Below are 27,407 nucleotides of genomic sequence, written 5' to 3' on the forward strand. Positions count from 1 at the left end.
GCCTCATGATCTTTACATGACAAGGCAGAAGTGTGAAACAAGTCTATATTTTTGTCAAAATATGTTCTGTTAAAGATATTGACTGGGCTTGAAAAAATCATAAAAGCTGTGAATAATACCTGTTAGGTGGTACCAGAATTTGAAGCTTTGCTAGAGCTTTCCAACAGCTAAGAGCATCATTACTAATAAATCATTGGAAGTACTTAAAGGGAAAATCAAAAAGATGAAAGCTTATTACAGAAAACGAACAGGCATTTTCAACTGTTTCTGCAGCAGAATCTTGTTATCTATTTACATACTATTTCTAATATTAATATCACTGTGGTAAGATAAATCACTCCCCACACTTTTACATTTTTAATTACATTTTACTGCACTTGTTCTTTTGTTTACAGTTAGCCAATAAAATATTTATTTTATCTTATATATAGGATGAGGTTTCTGTATTTTAATCAGATTTTCCACATAATCTTCCCCCCACCTTCCTTTACTGTCTTTTTTTATGACCCTAAACACCACAGGATGTTTTTTTGTAGAAAATCTCATTATTTTTTAATGCATGGCTATTTATTAATGTATTGTGTATATAACACACTATGCATTTCTTTGCATTGATGAATACATTTACATCCACTTGAGAATAAGAATTCCCTTAAGGGCTAATCTCACAATTCTCTGAGTATGGTGCCAAAATATTGTGCGTCTGATGTTTTTCTGGTTTTTTGTGGTTTTATTGTAGTTTTTTTAAGAGGCACAAAGGGTTCTGTTCTGATTTGCTGAGAAGATCTTTCTACCAGTAGACAACGATCATTATTCATTTTCTGAATGTTGACCTGCGTGTGCTGTGGCAGAGATTACCAAAAAAGGCAGTCATATCTCAGCTGTGTTCTAATAAAAATGCTCTGATCTGTTCTTTCTTACTGTGAAAGGGGTAAACTGCTCCCACATCACTCTGATGCCAACACTCTTGTTTTGCAGTGACAAGTAAGCATAGTTTTTTGCTAACAGCTAACAAAATTTTAAAGAAAATATTTGTCTGAAGGCACACCTTAATAGCATTAGGCCTTAAAAAAATCCTACCAAAACCAACATGAAGTCATAGGAATTCATTATATGGGAACCAAGTGGAAGACATCCATTTGTGGGAATACAAATAATTCATTTTCTGCATTTAAGATAACATGCACTGGATACAGTTACTAGTGGGGTACCTCAGTGACTTTAATCATAATTGGGAAAATTAATCTTGATTTTTTTATTTTCATATTTGGACTTAGTTTTTTTCATACATTTTATTCTTCATCTTTGCTAAAAAATGAGCTAACTTCAATTTTTCTGGCAATTAACTGTGCCAAAAATATTATTTTAAAATAATCAAAATTTGTTTTAAAATATTATTTACCAAACTCTGCAGACAATTCCTACTTCTTTTAATTTTTAGAAAGTAGTTTGGTGTGAATATTTAATAGCTGAAATATATTAAGTCAGCTGTCTTAACAGTTATCTGCAGGAACTTTTTACCCCAAGAGAGTCAAGCACAGACAGCCCTGCATCTCATGGAACCTTTTGAACAGTACCTAATGAATCATCAAGTTTTCAACACTCACTGCAAACTCCACAGAAATTCATACTTAAAGCTAGTGAGCAATAGCAGGGGCCAAAATAAAGATAGTAGTTCTGGAGACTTTGTGTCTCTGTGACTCAAAATGGTCTTTTATTTTGGGGACATAAGTCTACAGTGTAAATGAAGAACAACATTTTCTCCACACTACATGCAGAACTCCCTTAAGCATGTGGTGGGATAATTTAGCATAGTCTGTTCAGTTGGTTTGAGGTAGCTGTGAAGGGTAAGGAAAATGGTTCCCCCACTGCTTTTTAAAAACCAAACCAATGCGCATGTGTAAATATTTTCTTTAATCATCTAATGCACTCAGATGACTCCAAACCAGATTTATCCAAGATGTTATTATGTCCTGAATCTCTGTAACTGCTCTGCATGGAGCCTTTATGGTCTATTGGGTAAATAATACACATTTTTTAAATGATGCAAATACTTACATACTTGAGAAATCCTAATGTTTCCAATGGAGTAGTTATGTTGTGTAAATAACATGCAAACTTAAAATTGTCCTATTACAAATTTATGCATAGTGTATCATATGTTTGTGTTTGTGGGAGAAATTAAAAAAATAAGCTGATTTGTTCCTGATACATTCCTCTATTTTTCAGATGATTTTCATTTGATTTAGCTACTAAACACATCATTTTTCCTTCTAGATATGTTTGTGTATTTCAGAACACTTGATACTGTGAGTGGAAGAAGCAAACAGAAAGTTTATGATGTTAACCCATACTAATTCCAATTTTGCAAACACTTGCAGATGAAGAAATATATAATGCCACCTTCTCACACGAAGACCCAATAAAAATGAGTCCAATATTTTAATGTGGTTCAATTTATGCATCCGAGAGAATTTTTTGGGTGAGTAGACTTCATTTATACCACCTCATGCTGAAAAGTAACAAAAGTAGATGGAGTAGCATTTACACAATTTTTTTTCTGTTCCTTTTCCTGTTAAATAGTAGGGAATTATTGTCATAACCTTAAAGAGGAAAAAAACAGACTTGCATATGTGTGACTTTGATTCGTCCTCTGCATTTTGCAGGCCTGTCTTACAGTCCTGTAGAATGTAAGACTACTAATAACTTACCTAAACAAGAACATTTTCTCAATTCCTCTTCAATATTCTTCTTTCCTACTGCCAGTCCATTAGCTCTTTTTTGAGTTGTTTTCTTCGTTCATAATGTTATCTCATTGTCATTTGATGCCTATTTTACTCTCTTGAATCTTCACTTCTCTAAATAAGGCTCATCAAATTCTGCCAGCTCTGGCAGCAGCAAGCTCTTCGATGGCTTTTGTCCTTGAAATCAAACAGGTTTGGTGAAGATGTGGGTCAAGTGAAGCCAAAATCCTTTATATGAAAGTATAGGCTGTAATCCACCAATAGAAGGACGTAGCATTCCACCAGTCCAAAGTGAGTATGTAAGACTGATTTAGCTCCCCCCTTGCAGGTCTGTTTCTCTTGAAACCTGTAACAGGAGAACCAGATGATACAATACACAGGCATCACAGATCTATGAGGCTCCTTTTTTTTCCTTTCCCTCTTTTTAAAATAAAAATAATTTGGGGATTTTACAATTTGTTAATTTGGTGGGGTTTTCCATTTATTATCAGGATGTTTCCTTTTAAGCCAGTATTTACTGTAGCTAATAATTCATTTATTAGAACTTCTGTGGGCTAGATACTTTATCAGGATGATAAAATATCTAGCCCACAGAAATAGCATTAAATACCAAATAGGAAGTTACACACTGGTAACACCCAGGTTTTAAAGATTTGTAGAGATTATTGTTGAGTAAATAAACATTAACAACGACCACATCAATGCCTCCAAAGCATTTGGGGAAAGTTTATCTGAGATAAAAATGCATTGCGACATAAACTATATTCTTAGGAAGATTGCTTAGGCTATGATCTGAAAATTATTTTTATATTCAGGGCACGAAGCAGCAGCAGACAGAAAAAAAGGACTAGGGAAGATGGACACATACATGAGTTTTCAAAATGAATGATCTGGAACCAATATTTTTCTTCCTGTCAACACACAGTTACTTCAGGAAATACAACTCACACATGTTTCTGTAATTAAATTTCTAATTTCTGCAGATTATTTTTTAATTATATGCTTATTCTGATTTCACAATTATTCTGCATGAACATTTCCTATTCAGTTCAATCGGAGTGTGTATGATGGGTCAATAAGAATATAGGGATTATTAGTCACTATTACACATACACATGGACACATTTGCCCATGCAAATAATTGGATATATCCAAATAACTAGTGAGGTTGAAAATTATTGCCATTTGCTTAGTCTGAATGTCATGGCATTAGTGTGCATTGTTCCAAACTACATGTGAATTCTGCCAAATGAGTAGCAAAACCTTGCTCCAAGACAAATGGAAAGGCACAAGCAGGTAACTATAAAGTATGCTACAGAACAAAATAGCATCTTGTCTTCATTGTGGCAGTGCCTCAAGAATGGGTAGAGTCTAGAATTTTTTTGAGAAGCAGAGAAAGAGAACTTTGCATACTTTAGCCAAAAACCTGGTACATATATTCATACATGTAATAATAATGAAGTAAGAGTTCTTCAAGAAAACTCTCATGATCATGGATACATGTTCAACAGAATAAAAACATTTCCTTAAGGATGTAACATCATCTCTTCTCCAAGGCAGTCTCACCAAGTTATAACAGCATTCTAACCATTATGACCATGGTTACAGCATAATCTTTAAACTGGAAGATGGATTGAAGGTAACCAAGTAGACACAGTAAAATACTGACATTTCATAAGTTGTCTGATCTAAAGTTCTGCCTCTTGATGGGTATAGAGCACAGTAAGACTTGACCTTTACCATAAAAATTCACAATCTAAGCAAAGTTGATTTTAGAAAATCATAGTAACTGCAATTTATTGCCCGAGATCCCATAATCCAGAGGTTCTCACTGGATTTGAGTAGGCTTCCATCTTGTCAACCCACTAGCGCCACATAGAAACTTATGGACCCAGAATATCTTCATAGGTGAGAGAGAGAGACAAGATAGTTTGAGGCATGGTTACTTTCATCTATACAAAATGCTGAGTTGAAGATTAAATAAATTACTCTGTAGACAAGCCTATTTTTCTACATCGTTGACAAAAGGAATCTGAAATGTCTGGAGTTATCTAAACTGTCCATGTCTATAGTTATGCCATGATTTGGTCAGCTAAATCCAATCCTAAGTATTTTTTCTCATGGTCCAGCTGACTTATTTAGCCATTATTGTTTCATCTAATTTACCCAGTCTCACCCATTTTTTTTCCTTTTAAAGAGCAGTTTACTCTGCTTCATCAGTGACAAAACAGGCACAGCCAGGGCAGGAGGAGTTGCCATGTTATTCTTGAAGACTTTAACCTCCTACAAATTCTTCAGTACAGGACAGTAGCAAAACTAGTATTTAAGGAAATGAACAGACTTCCTTCTGTTGTTTTCAGTGATAATAAATTATTTAGGAATTTAATCTCAAATTTTTCATGCTTTCATTCCATCTCCCACTGGAACCACTTAGAACCTGAACCAAAGCTCTTCTAAAGTTTATGTTTCTAAAGAGTTCAAGGCAAAGAGAATTTTATTTTTGCATACATAATTTCTTTTAAAAATTCTGAGAAATAAAAATGAATTTTCCTACATAAGGGTGAAAAGGAAAATGAGGATCAGATGACAAAATATGTAGCAACTTTAATTCAGCGAGTACACTTTGATAGCTCTGGTCCTTCAACTGATAATCAGAAAAGGTTATGGACTGTTCTTTTAGTTTCTTAATCCCATTTGTAGATGGATAATTAGAGAAAAATTATTTCTTTATATCAATTCTCATCTCTAAAGTCCAAATTTCAACCTTCAATTTTGAAATGTGAATGCAATTTTTAAAAACTAAGTTTTCATGTATGAAACGTGAGAAAATGTCTAAATTCCTTCCACAGACCAAGAAAAAAGTAGTTTGCCTGCTTGTCCAGCTAGTAAAAGAATCGTAATTTCTCTCTAAGAAAGGGAGGATTTCATTTTAACTGCCTCTCATATGACAACTTTCAAGCAGACCCCAACCCAACTGAGGTCTGTCTAACACACTATTTGACACACATAGTATAATTACTTTTTGTGTCCCTAATTGTGTGTAAGGACTTAAAAATATATTGCTGCTTGAGCATAGTTACAAACTCTTGTAATCTACTGTATTTTGGCTTTATTGCATTGCTCTGTGTATTACTTCATGTTCGGAAATAGGGAATCTTTCCCTACTCAAAATTAAAAGGCAAAACTGAAAAGTGCTTTCTTATCAATGATATATGCTAAAACATATATCATTGAGGTGGAGAGATATGAGGAAACTTTATTCTCATTAACTTTATGGTGCAAATGATTCTCTTGACAAAATCTTTTCATTTGATGCAAAATTAAAAATGTATAACCCTGTGAAACTCGCAAAGATTTTTCAGGAGAAAAAACCCACCACCAAACACTGAAGGGTATTTTATGTTATGTACATTTTGTCTTGTTTGTGCAGTTCTAGAAAAACAATTAAAAAAAACCCCTTTATAAAAATTCTTTGACCCTGCTTTTTGCCAACTGAATGCTCATGGTTGATTGGAAAATCAATGAAGTGCTGTGAGAATTGTACCTCACTGTTGCAGAAAAGCCACACAAAAATCCAACTTTTCACATGAGTTGAAGATTGCCTTTGGTTCATTTACTCTCTTAAGACACATTAAAATCAAATCTATCACCCCATTTGGCCATCTGTCAATTCTCACTACACAGTAAATGAGTAGACTTTGTTCCTTGATCACCAGAAATGGAGGATGTTTTGTTGTTGTAATAAATGGTCTCAGGCCTTAGAGACAGAAATAAATCAATGCAATTTATAAAGTTGGGGTGAAAATGTTAGATCCAGTTTTCTAAACTACAGAGAATTATGTATGGATGAATTGCAATAAATAAAGCACAGCTTTAGCAGCTTACAAAAATAAATAATAAAGATGAAAGAAATTAATGTGCAGTCCTTTATTTTGAAACCTTTTAAAGCGTAAAATAAATACAAGAATAAGTTGCACATCAAAGGTGCATCTATATACACATTTCATTCTATCTGGTCAGGCAATAAATAAGAGAGTTCATTTTCTTCTTATCTTAAATAAACTTAGTTTTCAAATTACAAAATACACTGGTAACTAAAAGAAAGTCTCCACCTTCTTACTCAATAATTGTTAACATGCACATTAATTATATCCTAGGACAAAGTATAAGTTTCACTGTAAATTTAACTTTTGAGGAGTAGTTTCTGTTGAATTGAAGTGCTTCTGGAATCATTGAGCTTTTGGTGTTAGAGGCTGATGCTCCAAGAGTCCAGGTGTTGCATTCACTAAAAGCTTGGTTTCAAGCTCCAATCAGCACAGTATCTTTTGGCATACCATCATTTGCACTCTATTCTTTGTTTCTTGTCAGCAGTCTTGTAAAACTGAACTAGCTTGTAGGTAATTAGCTCCAAAACAAAATGTATGAAAATACAGAGACTAAACATCTGGAGACAGCCATTAACAAAGCCATCAATTCCATATCCCAGCAGAATACATTAGTACAACAAAGTTATTTTCAGGAAACTAAACCATCAGTTCTCAAATGATGGTCTGTAACAATAAATAGTCTTCAGTGGTTTGCAGAAGAATACCACCTTTGTATTGTTCAGAATTAAAAGTATGATGGCAAATGTATAGTTCAGAGATTGAGAATCACTGAAATAAACTATCAAAGTCACAGGTTCCAAAACAAACTACTGCAATACCAGATGCAGAGCTTTTTTCTTTAATGTGTGAATTTGCAGAAAAAAAAGTATAATTGTTTAACAATACATATAAATATTTTGAGGTAATTTCTTTTTTTTTAAATCTTTTAATGTAAATGGAAATTTAGGAATTGGGTGGAGCACTCAGTTTGCATTCTGCAACAGTACAGATTTTTGAATGTTGCTAAATACGCAGATACTGATGAGTCCAGTTACTTCTTATTCTAAAATTTAATTATCTTATATTGCTTATATATGCTTACCATATTGCTTATATATACTTATCTTGTAAAATTATATCAGAACTGTGCAAGTTCTGACTCAAGATGCTTTCTGCAGAAGTTGCAGTGGTCGAAGTGTAATATAGAAGCTTATCACTTTCAGCTTTGCAGATAATTAACACTCTTGCTCCTATCTAGTTGAGATAATCAGTGTTCAGCAGAGGCAGCTTTTCAAAGTATTTAAATCTTCTTGGAAAGATTTTGCATATGATACCAAGTTCCAGGTGGTCAGATTGTGGCTGGCCTGCCACCCATATGCAAGCTAGCAAGTTAAAAGCAAGCTGTGACTTAAGGGTAAGTCTTTACTACACAGTTAATCCAAATTGAATGGGATTTTCAGTCCAGCCCCATTTTACATAAACAGAGAAATGGCTATAGGTACTTAGAGTAGTTTTAAGCATGGTTTTTATTTTCACATAGCTGAACTACAGTCTAATCATGACTGTGTCAATCCTCACAGTAAAAAAATTACTTAGGTGTCTGTAGTCTCCCAAAAATAGTACTATGTTTTTCATGGTAGGGGAACAGCTTTGCAGAGTGAATTTATTATTAGGAATTCCTGAGCATCTCTGGGTAAGGAGCTGAGAAACATGTCCCCAGACACATGAGAAAATGTAAAAAGGAGTGTACAACAATGTAGATTGAACTCCTTTGGAGACAATGTTCCTTAGAAAAGCTGCTGATTACTTGGGCTAGGCAGGTGGTCTGTAACTAGCTTTCAATGTGAGATTTAAAAATGAAAGGCAGCACTAGCCCTTGGTAAAAACCAGTTTGAAAATCTTTATACCACCCTACTGTTCAGTACATCCACATGTGATAGAAAAGGGTCCTTGTAATGAAGAAACAGAAATGTGACATCAAAACTAAAGAGCAGCAGCTCAGAGCTTGTTTGGGAATGATGAACTTTACACTGTTTGCCAGCCTGCTATTGTATCACTTAAACTGTTTCTTTTATTCTTTAGAGATATCATATAAAAAAATAGTTTGACTAACATTCTTCAAGAAATAGCTTTTGTTCAGAGTGCTCAGAGCATTTTATTGACAGTTCAGTCAAAAGGAAGACTGATAAAATAAATAATAAAGTACTGGCTTTATTTTATCAAACTAACAGCTCTTTTTCTTCTCTCACTTGAGCTCTCACTCTCACAGATTTTTAACATGGTCAGTCTTCCTATTAGTCTAGAGCTGACTGGCTAGTTTTTTCTCTTGCTGCTCTGTCAGCTAGAATAGGACAGGGCAGAAGCTATGACCTTATCACTGAACCTACATTTACTTTCTAGCCAAACATAAAATCTTCATTCTCTAATTTTTTGGTGTACCAAGGATAGCTAGGAATGGTAAAAAGGCATTGTGCTACAGAGGGCTCCCCTCAATTTTTTTATAGAACTGGGGTTTCTGTTTGTAATGGAGCTTCATTAAAACACTAGAATGTAATGTGTAAACAAGAGTCTGCTTCCAGCATTTCCCTTAAGCTTTTATTTTGTTCCTGATTTCTTTTTCTGTTGGTTCTGCTTTCGACATAGAGTCTGAAAATCCATATTGTGACAATACTCCCTGGGAGAAAGCAATGAGTTGTTCATGAGAACTTACTTTTAATGGTGTTAATGTCATGAGACAGCCAAGCATTACATTTATCAATGCCATCCCCTGATGGTAGTCCAGGAAAACAAGGAAAAAAGCAGAAAATCAAAGCAGCCAGTAAAAGCAACGCAGAAAGACACAGAGGAATCCTTTCTACTGAAAACTCTTGTGTAGCTGAAAATTGCAGGATGTTTTTCAAGGCAGCATTAAAAAAACTTACACTGAAAGCTTAGCAAGAGTGAGCATTATGTGCAATAAGAAACTCAACAGTGAAGCCAAAACACCCAGTTTTGTATTTCATGGTAGGAAACTCCGCTTGCGTCAGTACTTGTATTAACTTATTCCTATGGTTGCAGCCCCACAGATGTGAAGAAGTACAATCCATTGTGAAGAGCTAGCATGGGTACAAATGGATTAAAGCCATCAGAAGGACTAAATAGCTAAAAGCTTGCAATAACATTAAATAGCACTTTTGTGAAAGCAGCATGCAATTGTGCTCATGAGCTTGTGGACTTTTAAAATGGGACTTTACCTTTACAGACAAACTGATTATCTTGGAAGAAGAAAAATATTCTGTGCAAAGTGAGGTGATGAAGTACAAGCAGAACAGCAAAGCTTTGATGGTTAATGCCAACACCATCAAACATTAAGAGATAACAGCCACTCATATATGCTTATATACTCTGACATTCTCAGAGGTTTCCAATGACTCTCATTCATACAGAAGGACTACTGGAAGCCACACAGAGCCTTTATAAATTCTTAGGCCTGTTTTAGATTATTATTCTAACTCATGACAATGACAATTGCAGGAGACTGTAAAGAAGGCATGCCGTAGTTTTTCCTTTTGTCAGAGTACCTGGAAACTGTTCTTTGTCTGTGCTGTGAACAGACCAGTGCAAACACACACAGGCCCATTGCAGCTATTATAAAAGCAGGAGTCAGGATAAACATAACAGTACCTCTGCTACAATTCTGCTTGCTCAGATTACCTTGGCAATGTTTTCAAAATACAATTTCTTGCTTTCTTTTTGCATACTGGAGAGGAAAAGTGATGTTAAGGGGGCATTTTTACATCACTAACATATTCCACAGGAAATGTGTGGATCCCAGCTGAATGCTAAAACATCATTAGATTTACTTTTTCTCTTCTATGTGTTATGGATGTGCTATTTCAGACTTATGTTTCTGTGCCACTTCCTCAGTTGGTGTCAAAATCTCCACAAATTAGCTATTGGCGATGCATGCATTCAACACAGAAAATCCTCAGGTATATATTGGGTTCAATATTACAGTGGTAGATTTCTCACTTGAAATCTGTTTGTAAAAGGATTGCTTTAACTTTGGCAGAAAATTTCCTTTAGATGACTGGCTAAGGCTAATCATCAAGTTATTAACAGGATTAGAGACAGCTTTACAGGGGTTATTTGTAATAATCATTGGTGTTTTTAACCTAAGTCATTATATGATCCTAATTGTGTCACAGAACAACATGGTGTAGAGTTAGGACATTGGTGTGCAATTTCCCATAATACTCTGATTAAACATAAGTGATGTTGGCAGGGTACTTCTTCAGCAAACCACAGATGGGCTTCATCCAGAGCCCAGGCATTGAAATCTGCACTAAATGCTGAGTTGTTCTTCCCAGGGGAATCTGGCAAATTGCTACTATATCAGTATGAACTAAATTTTTTAAAGAAACCTAAAAATATTGAAAACCTACAATATTAAGTATTAGCTATGATTATAGTAATAGAATTAACTAAGCTTATTTAATTTGAAAGTCACCAAGCCATGATGTGTTAAACCAACATTGTGAAAACAAGAACTGTCTGTTATAAGTTCTCACTTTAAAATCAAAGCCAAATGATGGAGATGGAAAGTAAAAAAGTAATTGTAGTGGCTACTGAAAAGACGTTTGGTGTTTCAATATTATGTCATTATATAATAATATATTGGTGAGCACTATGAGAGAATGGTACAGAAACAGTTGTCATAAAATTGTTATTTTCCACTTGACACAACCACTTGGTTACATATTGGGCATTTAATCCAACATGGCTTTCCAGAAGAAACACTTTTTCCTCATCTAGCCAGAAGTTTGGGTTTGCTGCCGGGAGTACCAGGTGGCTGAAGTGATAAACAAAAAGAACTGAAATGTTCACAGTACTTATTTCTCGGTTTATGAAGTCATTCTATATCTTTATGCCTTAGTTTTCCTCCATGTGTAATGGAGTAATATAATCACATCTGCCCTTTTCCAAGCATATTAAACCAATTCGTATATTTTTGAGCACTGGTGCCCAGCCTTTCACAGACTAAAATCCTCTGAGAATTTCCTTTCAAGCAGCAAATACAAAATATGCTCTTCTTACTGGCCAAATGGCTAAGCAGCGTGGTGATTTGATTCTTTGCAGCTATTAGTACTGATACAGGAAGAGGAGAATGGAGTTTTTGAAAAAGTGTCATTGAGCTCCAGGCCTTGCAAATCTGTGCTGAGCATCAGAATCAAGTACCAAGCGTGGAACTGAACACAACTAGAAATCATATAATCATAGAATATCTCGAGTTGGAAGGCACCCAAAAATCATGTCACAGGCATGATGTGAACATAGCACAGGCTGTATTTAATTATCTACATAACAACTTTTAACTGAATATGTGAGCTGCAGTAGTTTGTCTCACTCATGGTATAACTTGAGAATATATAGTGTTGTTAGCACTTGTGTGGAGGCTAATGTTATTTTTCAGTAGTCTTACCAGATCTGGACTAACACATTTATATATATATATTTATATTTTTGTTTTGTTTTGTTTTGTTTTGTTTTGTTTTAATATATATATATATATATATATATGTATATGCATATATATATACACACATATATACACAATTAGGTATTTTGCATTTAAAAAGCCTTTTTTACTAGAAATTAATAATGGACAAAATCTGGCAAAATCTGACAAAATTTTTTAAATTTTATTAATTTTTCCAGGTTTCTTGTCACTAAAAACAGGTGAGGAAAAAGCTTCTTCTAACTACTGCAACATAAATTTTAACTAACAATAGGATTGATAGCTTACATGGGTCTTTTATAGGTCTGTTGAAAGGAAGAGCCTTGAATTCTGAAGGAAATATTCTTTAATTTTTTCATCCACTTTCCTGTAACTTTTATTGGATTATGAGTGTGTGTTCCTAACTTACTTTTATTATTACATCTGACATTCAACTTTTTTGTAGGACTACAGGGAAGATCTTTGCCTGGAATTTCCTAGATGGCTCAATTACAAGCACATGTAAATGGCAGGAGACACATGAACTCACCCTTGAGTGTTAGGTAGCCTTATTTGAAAAAGATTATAGGCGGCCAAAATCCCAACAATTAAATAAAGTATTGTTCTTCTGAGCTGGTCACCACAATGTTACTGTGTATGTAGGAACTGTATGTGTCATATTTAGAAACTGCTGCAGGAGTGGACAAGTTGACATGGTTTTATTTCTCAAAATTAAAATAAACACAGGACTCTGGTGTCAATTTTTAAATTTTTTTCATCTTCCTATATTATTATTTGGAGTGTATTGATAACCCTAAAAAAATGAAAATGTGCTGAAAAATCATTTGCAGGGCTGTCAGCATAAAAATAATTATCAGTTTTGGAATGTGGAAATATTTTCAGTTGATTCAGAGTTAATGCAGCTGCCAGGGCACTACATAGCAGCTGTGTGACAAAAACTGCCTTCCCCTTTGTGGTTCTGTGGCCTGGGCTGTACCTACAGTAAGGGCACCATCAGTACAAGCTGATGAGGGACAGCAATAACCCTTGAGGGATAGAGTCTTCCCCAAGGAGACAGGTGGGTAAGATACAAGTCACAATTTCCCTGTAAGAAAACACTTTAATTTGGTTTTACTTTGGGCAAAATACATCTTTTATTGTGGCAAATATTTTTGTTGTGGAAATTCCAATTTCCACAGAACACTTTGAGAGAGGATTTCCACCCTGATGAAAGTTTTCACCTGGTGAACCAGTATGCCTAAGGACAGCAGTCTGTCTGAGTGGGAGCCACTTAGTAATAACCCAACCATTCATCGAATCACAGAATCATTAAGATGGAAAAGACTTCCAAGATCATAAATTCCAACTGCTAACCCAGCACCACTATGTTCACCACTGCACCATGTCCCCAAGGGCCACATCCACACACCTTTTGACCACTTCCAGGGGTGGCGATTCCACAGAGGGACCCCCAAGCTGATAATGGGGCCCCAGCAAGGCAGTGCTGGTGTGTCAGCCTGCTGGTGACTGGTGCACTGCTCCTCCATGCAGTGAGAGACAGACATAAGAATCTTCATTTTCAAGGTGAGGTAAGATTATGAGAAAAGGGAGAGCCAGTTGTTCTCTAAACAGGTCTGGAAAAAAAACCACTATAGAAGCAGCAGAAGGGGAAAGCAGAGTTCCTGCTGGTGACACCATGGGGCCATTCCATTTTTTCAGGTAGGCAGTGCTAAGGAAGTGGCAGCCTTCTTCCCTCTCACACATTAGTGAGGCTGAAGTAGCAGCTTTCATTCCTCCCTCTGTGACTTGGCAAGCTGGTGTTACAGCTGATGAAAAATGAACCAGATCCTGGGGATGTGATGAGAATTGTCTGTGCTGCACACTTGTTAGTGTTTGTGCTTTGCTGCTTGGATACTTTTATTGATGAAGTGAAGTACTGCATACTATTAAATTATCATTTCATGCTACTTATGATAATAGGCAGAAGAGCATGGCAGATTATTATTACTTTCATTTGTAACTGATTAATGTGTATTGTTGATAGCATGCATTCCTTCCTTAAGGAGGGTGGAGAGGTGTGAGATTTCAATTTGAAAGATTTTGTTATGTTCCTTTATAGAGTCAGATTCTGTAAAAAGAAAAAAGAGGAAAGCAGAGAAAAGAGGACAGAGTGAAAGGACAGGGATAGCTGTGTTAAACAAGCTGAGATGATGTTGTAATAATAACTGTTCTATGTCTCTATGCATATGGTGCAGAGCAGAATGCATTGATTCCCCTTAACAGTTATGTCTTTATGTGTGCAGTCCCCCTGCAGTTAATAATCTATTGTACCTGCTCTTCAAGACACCTTGCTATTGAATGAATTACTAAATAGCACAATATGTAGCCATTTAATGAGGCTGAGTAATTCTATTATCTCTTCTTACTATTTATTCACCAGCTGCATATTTTCCACCTCCACCACAGGTAAAGTTAACAAAATTAATTCTACCATCAGTTTGATAATCCTGTCATCTGTGTGTGTGTGTGACACGGATGTGCTGGAGATCCACCATCCTGTGGTTTGTCTATGTCCTACTGTACTTGAGGTAATTGGAAGACAAAATAATTACTATAGGAGTATTATACATAATAGCCATAGAATGTCATTTTACTTGCCATAATATTGATTTTCACAAAGAGTGAAAGGAGTTTATCTCTCCTGTTGACCACATGCCAAAAGAGAAATTAGGGCCTGTTGTACACAAGGTGAAGGTTGCTGTGTCATGGTAGAAAGTGAGAAGCACCAAAGACAGACCAAGTAAATTGCACAGGTGCTGCAGCCATGACACAGATCCACACTGAATGAACCTGCTGATTGCTGAAACTAGTATGTTACATCAAATGAAGCATATAAATCCTTTTTGCTGCCTTCCACACTCTTTGAACCCTTTCAGTGTCATTATTCCCCACCAGCCATTGACACTCAAATTCCAAAACTGAATTAATGGGGTTTTTTTGCATTGTGTTAAGTAACTATGGCAGACATATTCAACTGTCACATGAACAGCATAAACACACACATCACTACACAAACAGTGCCACCATGTTATCCTCATGTATGGACTGAACACACATGATGAAAGAGGAAAGCTGAAGGTTTGTTGAGGTTGGATATGAGAATGGCAGTCTGATAGTTTCTCTAGATTTGGCATGGAGATCTCTGCTATCTACCAAAGTGCTGCTTAAGGCAACTGAATTTAGTAAACCCAGAGCAAGATAAAAAATTAAGATAAAATATAAATTACTGTTGAGGATATTTTTATGGTGTTACACTGAACTGGCCCTTTGCCATCAGATTTTCATAGTGGGCACAAAGGATACTGTGAATGGACAGAAAAGTAGGAAATTATAGGTAGTTTGTGAAAGAGACAGAGAAAAATTTAATGCAAAACCCTGTTGTTGGCTCTGTTTAAATTCAGACTTCTGCTACTGATTTGCCCTCATAGCCATAGCTCTAATACAATTTAAGTTGCTCATCACCCAGATAAGGTACTGTCCCTTATCCCCTTCCTCGTGTGGATTCAGTTTGGGGGCCAACAAATTGCTGTGTGTAGTCTTAAGATTTACTTAGAGTTTTGCTCAATAGGATGCAACACTGGCATCCTTTGACCTCTGCCACACATTTATGAGCAGAGATTGTCCTCCTGAAGTCTGTAATAAAATGGGGGACACAGCTGCTTCAGGCCCACAGAGCAGTGCTGATGGACCAGAGTTTAAAACCTATTCCACCCCCCACCAAAAAAAGTACACAAACCTAAAAACATCATTCATGACATCAAGGTTATTGTCAATCCCATGCAGATATACACTCTGTTGCTCAATGATAACTAAAACTCAGGGGCACTGAAGCTTTAAAAGTATCATTGAAAAATATCCTTCTGTTTTAGCTAACTGAAAAGTTATACTGAGGCAGAAAAACAAAAAACCTGCAAATCCAACCTGAGTGCCTTTTTTTTTCTCTACTTCTTAGTCTTTCTCTTGCTCTTACAGTTTCCATTTTGTTTGGCTAGTCTTCAAATTTAAATGAGATATTGAGGTCAAAAATCATCTGTTTCTATCTCTCCTCTTGCTGTCTGTCCCTGAGAGACATGTTCTCCTTTCCAGTATGTGAGAAGCCAAGAGTTGGATCCCTTCATAACTCAAAGAGCAGGTCAGTGCTGCCCATGGAGGAGCTGCCATGCTTGGCTGCAGCAGAAGGGAAGGAATGGATGGAAACAATCCCACATTTCAGTGAGTTTCTGCCAGGGAGCACGTTCCTAACAGCAAAGCAATTGCACCAAAGCACTAGGTCCAGCTGGATGTCAGACCCCAGACCATGGTGGCATGTGGTACTGTAGAGCAAAAGAGATTGCTGTTATAGTGCTATAGATGAATGACTGATCTGGATACTGGAGAGGAAAATGTGAGGACTAGCTCTATCTTATAAAACCTTAATTTATTAGTACATGTTAATCTAGTTTTCCTGATAAGAGAATTGTCAGTTCTCCACAGAAATATTTGGAGAATTTGGTCTTACCTCCAGCATGAGCATCCCACATTCACACTCAAACAGAAACTCTCATGATACAGTGGCCTTCTGTTTTCTCTGACCTGGCATAAGGGAGGTACAGGCATGGAAAGACGTGTGCTCCATGTCACCATTTTGGTTGAATTTAATAGGATTCATATATTGTCCTGTGAGAAATTTTGGAAGTCAAGAAGTAGATGCTGTTGTTTCCCTCTCCCTACACCCGTAGTAATTATTTTATCCAATCTGCTTATTTGTGACAAACTTCTCTCTGTCCATAAACCATTGCAGCTAAATCCTAATTCAACTTATTCATGCTCCTTTTACACTACATCTATTAATGTTTTGGAAATTAAAGTAGGAAGTTATATTGTAGAGGCAAGAAATGGAGCATAACAAACCTAATACTGCCCAGCAGTTTAATATTATTTATGCAAGTGGCTAACCTCAGTTCCTGTTAGAGGTTTCACCATTTTGGTTCTCTCACATAAAACAGCACCACTAGAAAAACAATTGTGGCACCCTATGAAACAGTGGACCAAATGTTTCAGTACCACAAATCACGTGAAAACACACTGAGAAAAAAAAATTCATTTGATCAAATTATAGACATATGGACATAAGCAGTCTTAAATTGTGCATTGTGACACCTGTCCAGTTACAACATTTTCAAGGAAATGAGCCCAGATTCAGTGAGTTATCTAAATATTAGGCATAATTTTAGGCACATTATTAACCTTTGTGGTCTTGCTGAGTTATGAATGAATTTGAATTGAGGAACAAATTAAAGTTGATTTTTAAAACTTGGTTTTTTTTCTTCTCTCAAATGCTCATCCAACCATAACTGTCCTTAGAAAGATAAAGTAGCCATTGTCAAGTACTGAAAAAGACTTTTTACTAGTCCTTAACTAGAAAGATGATGGTAAAAAGAAGTTAAAAAGGAACAACTTCCGGACTGAGTCAGAGATCAGGAGGACTCTGTGAAATAGTGTTTCTCACCATGGTAACTTTGAGAAAATTGCACTAAAAGAAGAGCACATGGTTTTCCTTTAAGCTAAAGAGACAATTATCATGTCTCTCTTGTTCAAATTAAGTGAAAATCTGAGATATGCGCAGCATAAATGAGGAAAGCATATGGCCCTTGCTTGGTAATTTAAAGGGTAATTTGGTTAAGAAATTGAGAGTAGTTCAGACCAGAGTACTATTATGTAATATCAATGCAAAGCAGAAGCCTCCCCAGATAATCAGGTCCTATTTTTCTGACACATTTTTATACTTCATGATTCATTTCCCTTACTTCTCACACATCTTATTTGTGGTTTTTAAAATATGTTCAACTTTTTTAACATAGGAAATGGTGCTTTATAGAAAAAAAAGAGATGTTGGAGTTAACCTATATAAATGAAAGATAGAGAAGATTTTTCTCTTCAGTTTCAATCAAGTAAGAAAGAAATAGTCATCCTATTCTGCAAAATGTTTTGAGTTTTACTATTTTGTATATACCTACAAGAGAAAAAGATTTTACAACATAGGATTTTTTTCCTATGGAAAGCTAGAGTTGGAACCCCTCCACAACAGTCAATAAGAGTGCACTGGGATATCTTTAAAAATCTTTTCCAAAATGGGCAGAGCAAGGACTTTTTGGTAGTAAATTAAAATTTGTGCAGGTTAATTCTGCTTTGAGCCAGCCTTCTCTAAGTGCTTAATGAGAAATATATTCTTGACTTCCCACTAAAAATTTAGTCAAAACTGGTGAGAACTTGTGTGTTTCCCCATGAGCAATTGGTTAACAACACTTTAACCTCAGAGATAACCATACTCCACCCATGAAGATATTACCTTCTTACTTGGGTCAGTGTAATTTGTATTTTATTTTTCATTATATCCTTACAACCAGTGTAAGCAAAAGGAAATTTGTGTCTATTGGTATTGTAGACATAAGGATATGCATCTGATTCCACAAAATCTCTAATTACTTTCCTAACTGCAAGATCCCAAGTATTTCCAAGGGAATTGAGTATACAAATGTTGAATTCAGTCAGAAACCTTGTATCACCTAAAAGTTCTTTGTATTCTGCTAGATAATCCATGATTTAGTAAATTATATGAGTGTGCCCATAAATATTTCTTTTTATGCAAGCATACTTAATTTCCGAACACATATTAGTGACTTACTGAATTTAGGCCCAGAATTTGCAGGTTTATGAAAGAATTATTGACTTGTGACAAATCTGTGCTGCAACCTTCAGAGAAAGCCAGAGCTTTATGAAAGCTGAATTTATGGTTCATTTATGTGACTAGGCACTCCTAGGGAAGTCAGTAATTTTACTTCAGTGATATGCTGCCATTAAGTCAGAATCAGCCCAAAAAGATTTTTGGAAGCCATTTATGTATAAGCACATGAACATGCAGAGAAGCAAATACTTGAAGTAGGAACCCCACAAGATATTCCCTTAAGGGGAATATTTCCTGTCCAGAAATAGGAAGAATATTTTCCATATGCAGATATAATGCAAATTCCCTTTCATTTTTTAAAGAAAAACAAAGAGTCAATTTTATTACTTGAGAAATAAAACCATCCAGATTTTTTTCACTACAAAAATGGTAAGCTAGTTAAGAGTTAAAAAGCATGGATCGTAACCTTTGAAAGTTTCCCCAAAGCTGCACAACTACTGATGGGGTGACATGAAAAGCCATTTCCCTTATAATGAGATACCAAGCAGATCTGTCTTCTTTTAAAACCTGGCATTTAAAAATACATTTACCTCTATTATGTACTGGCCTAACCTGCACAGGCTATTTCTTGTGACATATTACCAGAGCAGATGTTTTAGACAACCTGCTGGCATAACTGCAAAGAATGAACAATGTTTTTTGTTTTTTCTTTTTTAATTTTGACAAACTCTTGCAAAAGTTTATTTTCCAGTATTTTAACACAGGTTTGTCCAAGGATTTCTTATGTAAATTGCCTATTATTTTTCCCCTACTGTGCAACTGAGTAGTGTAATATGAAGAAATGGGAAAAAATGGACACCCTGATGACTTTTTTTCACAGGACATCTGCTCACCTTACCCAGATCTTTTGCAGCCAATTTGTCTAAGACCATATGGATGAGATCAAATTGAAGAGAACTGGGGGGAGGGGAGAATGCAGAGGAAAAAACAGGGGCTAGAAAGGAAGAATAAAGGAAAATATAAGAAAGAGATGAGTTTGATAAAATGATATTTTAAAGAAACAGCACCCCCACACACATTCCCCCACTGAGAAAAACATCACTGACAGAAAATAAAAAAGAAGAAAGTTATGATTTTATGTTTTTTAGTTACTGCATATCAGCTCTAGGTTAAAACTTCATGTTATTATTGAATAACAAGATACTTTGTTCAGAGTAGCTATTGCAGTCTTTCTACTGTCATGACCTTTCCTATAGCTTAATAACAGGATCTCAAACTGAATCTCTTTAATATTTCATTAAATTGTTTAAAATATAAATACAGAGCATTATGCTACAGAATATATTTGTCCTTTTTACCAAGAGACGGTATATTTCTGTATTCATGAAGAAATGACCTTCAGGATTTGGAAGAAGGTCTTCTCTGTTTCATAGCTCCCTATTCCATTTTATTAGGTTTTTTTCAGGCTGTACAGAAATATGAAATTCATCTCATCATCTCTAACAAATGTATGATCAATCAGGGAGATGCAAAATCATCTAATGTTTATATTAGGTTGCTGGCACAAGCAATCACCCTTAATGACTTAGTAATGCCACAGTAAGCTGTGCATATGCTCAAGTATTTTCATGTGTGTTTCTGATATTTATCTTTAGATGGTTATGGACCCAATCCTTGGGATAGTTATGTGGGTTCTTAGACTGAAACAACTTGGAATTCTGTGGCCAGCTTAAAAACTTAAGTATGTGCTTTACTGTTTATAGAACAAAAGCATGCCTTTGTTTAAGATGTATCATAGATATAACAGCTGTGTAAAAGAAAAAGAATCAAGAAATATTTTGACAGAAGAGGAAGAGTTTACTAGGCAAGAATAATGAAAAAATCAATGCAGAGGTTTCAGATTCCCATTGAAATCAGGTTTCAGTTCTTGGTAGGACATGAAAAATGATTTTAACATTATTTTGCAAATAATTAAGGAGTGCAAAGATGTGTTACATTAGTTTGCTTTTGTTTTTTTGTTAAAACTGATCTAACAGTTAAAAACACTCAGCTGCTGCACAGCCCTGTGTTCAGCTGCAGTACTGTCTTTGTGTGTCTAATGCCTGAAACACAGCTCTTGGGTTTTGAAGGAAGTAGAGTTCTCAAAGGAGAAACTACCTAGCAAAGCATTCAGGTTTATGACGTAAGCACACTCTTGCCACTTGCAGTTGTCACCTATTACATCAGTTGGGCTACTGGAAAATGTAATATTGAAAGACTGGCCAAAAGAACTACCCAATATGCTGTATAATTAAATTAATCTCCTGGAAGATTTCTTGTAAACAAGTGTGATGGTGTCCTGGCCTACTAAGCAAGATGGGTAAGGAGCACTGTTTTCAATTGCATAATTTGCTTATCTCGTTTTTTGATTCATGCTTCTTTATGAAGAAAAGCAGAAGGGACAAAGTGATCTTCAGGCTTCTAAATTTTGTACTTATTTCAACTATTTTCCAGCCATTTTCATCTATTTGAGTTTTCATTTATTAAAATCACCAGAAACTGATAGCAGAGGGAAATATCTCCAATGGAGGTCTGCTCCTTTGCAAAAAAACTGAAGACATGACTCTTTTGACAAAGAAAAACTCCTTTTCCAGGTTTTGTACACAGGCTTCTTTTGGCCAATACCTTCTTTTTGTTGGAAGTTCAGTGTTGGAAGTTCAGCCCCATCTACCTTGGGGCTGGCCAAACTTCCACAGACTTCAGCAGCAGCACCAGCTTAAACTCTTTCTGTCCACGTTTGTCCTCCACGTTTGCCCCTCATCTTCTGTTCCTGCCCTGCCCCCTCTCGAAGGGGAGCAGAGCTGGAAGGCCACTTAGCAAGATGATCACATGGGGAAAAAGGTGAAAATAACCTGGTAATTTTAACAGGCACCAATTCTCTGGTCTGGTTCACTGTGGAAACTCTTGAGATGGAGGTCTGTGTCTTCTCCCAAGTACAAGCAATAGGACAATAGGAAAAGGCTTCAAGTTGCTCCAGGGGAGACTTAGATTGCATAATAGTAAAATTTTCTCCCCCAAAAGGATTTTAATCATTGCAACAGGCTTCACAGGGAAAGTGCTGAGTCACTGTCCCCACAGGTATTTAAAAGACACGTAGATATGGCAATTAGAAACATGGTTTAGTGATGGACCTGGCAGTGTTAGGTTAATGCTTGGACTCTATCATCTTACAGGTCTTTTCCAACCCAAGTAATTCTATGATTCAATGAACAGAGGAGGCATCTGGGAGGAGGAAAAAACAGCTGAAAGTGGGGAGAGAGCCAGAATCCACTGAGCAGGTGTTGATGCTAATAGAAATGACCCTTGAAAAAGGCTTTCTTCTCTGCCTGTCTCTCCACCTTAGTTCTTATAGCCAAAGCAGTACTCAGGCAAAAAATCTTCACAGGGCACCTGAATTTCTGAGTGACATTGGATTTGCCTTTGTTCTTTAGTAAAAACAGCTGCTTAACTGTCTTTTAGAGCTATCTGAAAAGGGCTGTGAAGAAATCTTCTAAATTAATCTTATATGAGAATGCTTCAAGAGAATCAAATAACAATTAGAAATATGTTAGGGCTGTCTTTGAGTTTTTGTTTAGCTTAATATCATTCTGTAAAGTAGATGCAATACCAGAAAAGAAAAATAAAAAAGAACAGTTTTCTTATCTAAGCTCCATAAATGTTCATGATATATATTGCAAACATGGGTTTAGATGACTGTATAATCAATACATTTCAAAGAGAATGATACAAGAAATTGTGCTTTTTCTAATTGCAAAAAAGTTTCCTTAACCAAATACAGTATACAGTATGTTATACACACTGTACATGATCAAATGAGCAAATAGGAAATATGATCCAAAAAGTGGGATGCCGGCTAGAAAAACAATCAGACATGAGAATAACACAAGGAACCATTCCAGCTGTAGGGAAATGAGGCTAAACAGTGTTTTGGGCAACAGTGGCAGCTGAGGGGATTTTTACAGCTGTGTTCAGATTGGAAAAGTGTTATTTATCACGTGATAAATTCACAGAGGGTCTACAAATGAAATGTACTAAACCTTATGGCAGCTTTAACTCCTTTTCATAAATGCACACTAACCATTAAAAAAGAATTTAGGGAACAAAATAGCACATTGGTTAATTAGGTGGGGGTCCTTTTCCCATCTTCCATAAAGAGTAATTTCTGAGAGTTGCAAACTTCATTGTCATATGCTGTGTTCACGTTACTAAAAGAGGGTGGTAGTGAATGCAAAATACTTATATAGCACAAATATATTGATAGAAAATCACCTCCAGACATTCCATGCAAAATAAATACACTGGTGGACTGGTGTGTTCAATAGGTCTTTTGAACACAGAATTAATTTCACTGCATAACTGGGTATTTTTGTCAGCTGTTATAAATGATCAAATCAGAAGCCAAATTTATAAGAAAATTTAGCAAAGATTTATTAGATCGTCAGCAAAATAAAATTTAGAAAAACAACCACCACAGCCAAGAGTCAGCGTCGAGCCTGGGTTTTGGCGCTGGGTGAACAAATGGACCTGACCTTCCGAATGTCAGAGTCTCCCCCTGTTCACCCCGACTGCTTCTTGAAGGGAGCTTATACACAGTTTATTCTGCCTGGGTCAGAAATGACCAAATGTTCCTTTGTGTCCCTTCACATGCAGAACTGGGGCCATACATGTGCAGGGTTAGACAAAATCAGGTTCCAGGTGTCTAGATGATGTCAGAGCACTCTGGAGAAGTTGGTATTCACATGTAAAGGGTGGCTAAAGGGTGGCCCTGGTAGTAGATGCAATCTCCAATGGGCAGATCACTGTTGAGTGGCACCGACATTCCAGGGAAGTCATGGCCCAGGAAGGTTCCATTCACACGTTAACAGGCTTGTTATTATCTTAACGTTATCGGGAACTAATTGAATGAAAATAAGACTCTGCTCCCAGCCGGGGTGGTCAAAAGACATAGCTTGGATTTTACAATATTTTATACATAAATAGCATGAATTATCTCTACCATATACTACATCAGCCCAAATACTTATTTAATAGTCCCAAAATAGCCTAATGAAAAAGATTTTGAGTCAAATATTACTTCCTCTTGATATTCAGCACTAAATAATTAGACATTTTAGAAATACCAAAGGAAGATAGTAGTAAAAACTTGCTGATGTGAGTGGGAGCTCCCCTATTTGTTTGAAAGGACTCAAGACAATTGGATACTTAACATTTTAAAAGTGTGAACTGCAGCTCCCACACACCTTCACTCCTTTGTGGACAACATGCTTTTGAAAAACATCACCATCTTTCATCTTACAGATGCCAGTTTTGTCTCCTCCACCCCCTTAACTCCACCTGCCATCTTCAATTTTTTGTACTAAAACGATCAATTGTTTAGACCAATATATTCTGAAATGTGTTTAAAGCTGTCAGAACCAAAATGCCCTAGTTGCACTCCATGGCTCACCAGTCATGCTTTTTATACTGCTGGGGTGAATCCACTGATGCAACTTCTGAAAGAGGTTGGAATGGCTCAAAATATCATTATTGAAAAGGCATTTCTGTCAAGAATTCACTTCCTCTACAAAAATGTGGACAGAGTTTGATAGATCTGCATAAAATTACTTTGGAAAGTATCTGCCCATTCTGGGCTGGAAGGAACTGCAGCTCAAAAAGATGTTAGGGAAAAGCAAGTCTACCAACAAAATAGCTGCTGCTGTTGGACACCAAGAAAGCATAAAGCAGAGCTGTGGGTGAAATCCAATTGACTGAAATATTCTGAAATTCAGTATAAATTGTATGTAAATTAAAGACATAATTTGACTGTACAGGGAAGAGAGGAGGTCAAGCACTACTTTCTGAGTATTTGTGAGGGTTTAAATCAGTGTTTCTCCATAATGGTAACTTTTTGCCCTCTCATACTGTTTTAGGAAATAATTCAAACTACAAAACTACTCTGAAACTGACATGCAGATTTTAGAAATACATATATAGCCAGCTAACATCTAACATGTCCTTCCAAGCTTTTTGTCTCTGCTAGTATTGGAATATTTTTCATTAAATGATTTTTCATAACAGTAGGAATTATTACTGTGTTTATTAGCTGGAAGATAGGTAGATAAGTAGTAGTGCTATTGGGTAAGTATATAAAGTGTTTGTGTCATCTCTTGATTCTTGCTTCTCTACAGCCAGAAACTGATTATTAATAGTGCACAGGGAAAAGCTGCTGAATGTTTAAATCTACCCTATCTGATATGGAGAGACTTTAAAATTGGACTGCTGAAAACTCCAACTGAGTGGCAGTAAGCTGCCTTAACTGTACAGTGGTACAATGGGCTAAATATCAGATTTTAAACTCTTGTAGTCTTCTCTACACCTGTACCTAAGTATGTGTCAGGCTTCCTCAGCTGTTTTGGGTCTTCTTTTTTTTGGATTTGGGTTGATTTTTTGCTTGATGTTTGCTTGTATTCCTTTTTTTCTGTTTTTTTAGAGGTGTTTTGTTGTTGTTGTTGTTGTTGTTGTTGTTGTTGTCGTTGTTGTTGTTGTTTTGGTAGTTTTAGTGCATTTTTTGGTTGTTTATATTTTTTGGATGGTTGGTTGGTTTTTTTGGATTTTTTTTGGGGGGGGGGTGTTGGTGGTGGGAGAAATGTCTGGCCTCTGTAGAATTTGTCAAAACAGAAATAGCATGGTAAAGTTTCCTCTTGTTTTCTGTAGTCAGGAGAGCTGCCAAAATGAGCTGACACAAGTACAGCACTGTCTTCTCCCTACATATGTCTTGGGTCATGAGGCATAGCAGCATTTGAGCTTCAGAATGGTGCTTGAAGAGCATGCTTCACGGGGACATGAGCATGTAAGTAGGATGACTTAATTTTAGTGCATATGCAAGAGTATCTTTCCTCCCTTGTGAGCAGTTTTTCATTAAAGGAAATTATTAGGTTCTTATTATTTATACATTGTTTTCCATTGCTTAGGGAGATTTTTCTGTAATCTGCCTCACACTCTGAAGGATTGTAAAATAACTTTCTGTCCATTAAGTAATTGGCTTAATGCAACAAACAGAGAATGAAAGAAATCATGTGTGCAGGAGGCTCTCTGTTGACTTTTATTCTCTTTAAATTCAGACAACAATCTCTTCTGGCCTCATTGCTGTTTAAAAGCTTTTGAAGATTTTTGGCTGGAAAACAAAAGAAAAGCAGGAACAGGGAAAAAGAGAGCCATGCAGTACGTTTTAAGCTAATGGAGCACCCCAGGGAGCTTGTTCTAGAGAGACTCTCCATAAAGACAGCAGCAGGGATGGGGAGAATCTCTGTCCATCTCCCTATATCCAGTTGGGTTTACATGATGATGGCTTGATGATAAGCTAAAGAAGGGTGCTTTTGACCAATTATGTAATATTAACTCTACATATGACTATAAGGACTCAGATTTATTCTAAAGTAAATGGCTGACCGTAGAATTTTTTTTTCAAAATTCATAGCAGACACAATCTTACCACTTTATTCAGGTCCAGTAGCACCTAACTCCTGGAAACCAGTGGAATTTTGTGTTAGGTGAGATAATAGTTGAAAGATTGCAAAATAGGAAACTAGCTCTTACTGAAAGAGGCATTTCTGCCATCACCCTACCCTAATGTATCTCCCTTACTGTCCAAAGTGTGACTGAAGGTTGAGAAAATCCTACACAGGGGAGGTGTTATGGCACAGACAGCTCATGCCTTTGTGCCCCTGTCTAGTTTCCACATGACTCAGCATCTGCCTGGTCATGATATGAGTTTGAGTCCTTAAAAATCACTTGCATGAACACATATTCAGTTTTTTCAATCAAGTCATTACATCCAAATTGTATTAGGACCATTGCTGCAATAAAATTTCTTGCAGAATTTCACCACAGTATGTTCAATCTGGATGCTCTATTTGAAGGCTATTCTATATAATAGTTATTAAAATGCCTGTACTACAGATAAAAAGACAAGAAAATATTGGCTCACGAACACTGGGATAGAGCTCTTGATTGTGCAAAATACAGACTGCAATGTGTTGTTTTTTTAGGTGTTCTAAAAAAACCCAGGAAAACAGGATGTATTGACAATAAAAGTCATTTGGGAATTTTTAATGGAATATTTTTATCTGCAAATGCAGATTTAATGGTGTTAAGGAACATGCTGTTTCAATGATAATTTCATCAAATAGATACTCTCATTTAGATTTAAAATGAATATGATGTTAAGAAACAGCAACAAAGATAATAATTTAGTCCTAGGAGCCTGCTTTCCATAAAATGTCATTAGAAATGGACTTTTATAAAGGGTAAGTCAGAGCAACAGCTCAACACGTGTGCTTTAAAGACCTCAGCATCTTTTTCCCATGGACACAGTAATCAATAAAATAGAGAACAAGGCAAAGATGGAATCAGTCAGGAACCTCCAGTCATCCTGTGCAACAGGCAAGTATCCTAACCCTGCTTATGGGCTTGGTTCCATTCTGTTAGCTAGTTAGCTATTCAAATTATTTTACTGGATTCAATTGGTAGACAACCATTTCCAGAACAGTTCAAAAGGTTACAGTTAAGTCAGGTATTTG

At 36.1% G+C, this 27,407-nt stretch overlaps 2 long non-coding RNA genes across 5 annotated transcripts in view; both read left to right on the forward strand.

Annotated features, from left to right (window-relative positions):
• Nucleotides 1-27,407, forward strand: part of LOC129129845 (uncharacterized) — a 157,669-nt gene that overhangs the window by 68,037 nt on the left and 62,225 nt on the right. The gene's annotated exons all lie outside the window — the stretch shown is intronic.
• LOC143695196 (uncharacterized) overlaps nt 25,024-27,407 on the forward strand; it is a 28,570-nt gene continuing 26,186 nt past the window's right edge. Inside the window, exons 1-2 of the long non-coding RNA XR_013184232.1 lie at nt 25,024-25,214; nt 25,543-25,678. This is a non-coding gene — a long non-coding RNA (uncharacterized LOC143695196). The remainder of the gene's footprint in view (nt 25,215-25,542; nt 25,679-27,407) is intronic.

Source organism: Agelaius phoeniceus, chromosome 1, assembly GCF_051311805.1.
Source record: "Agelaius phoeniceus isolate bAgePho1 chromosome 1, bAgePho1.hap1, whole genome shotgun sequence".
NCBI classification, from domain to species: Eukaryota; Metazoa; Chordata; class Aves; order Passeriformes; family Icteridae; genus Agelaius; species Agelaius phoeniceus.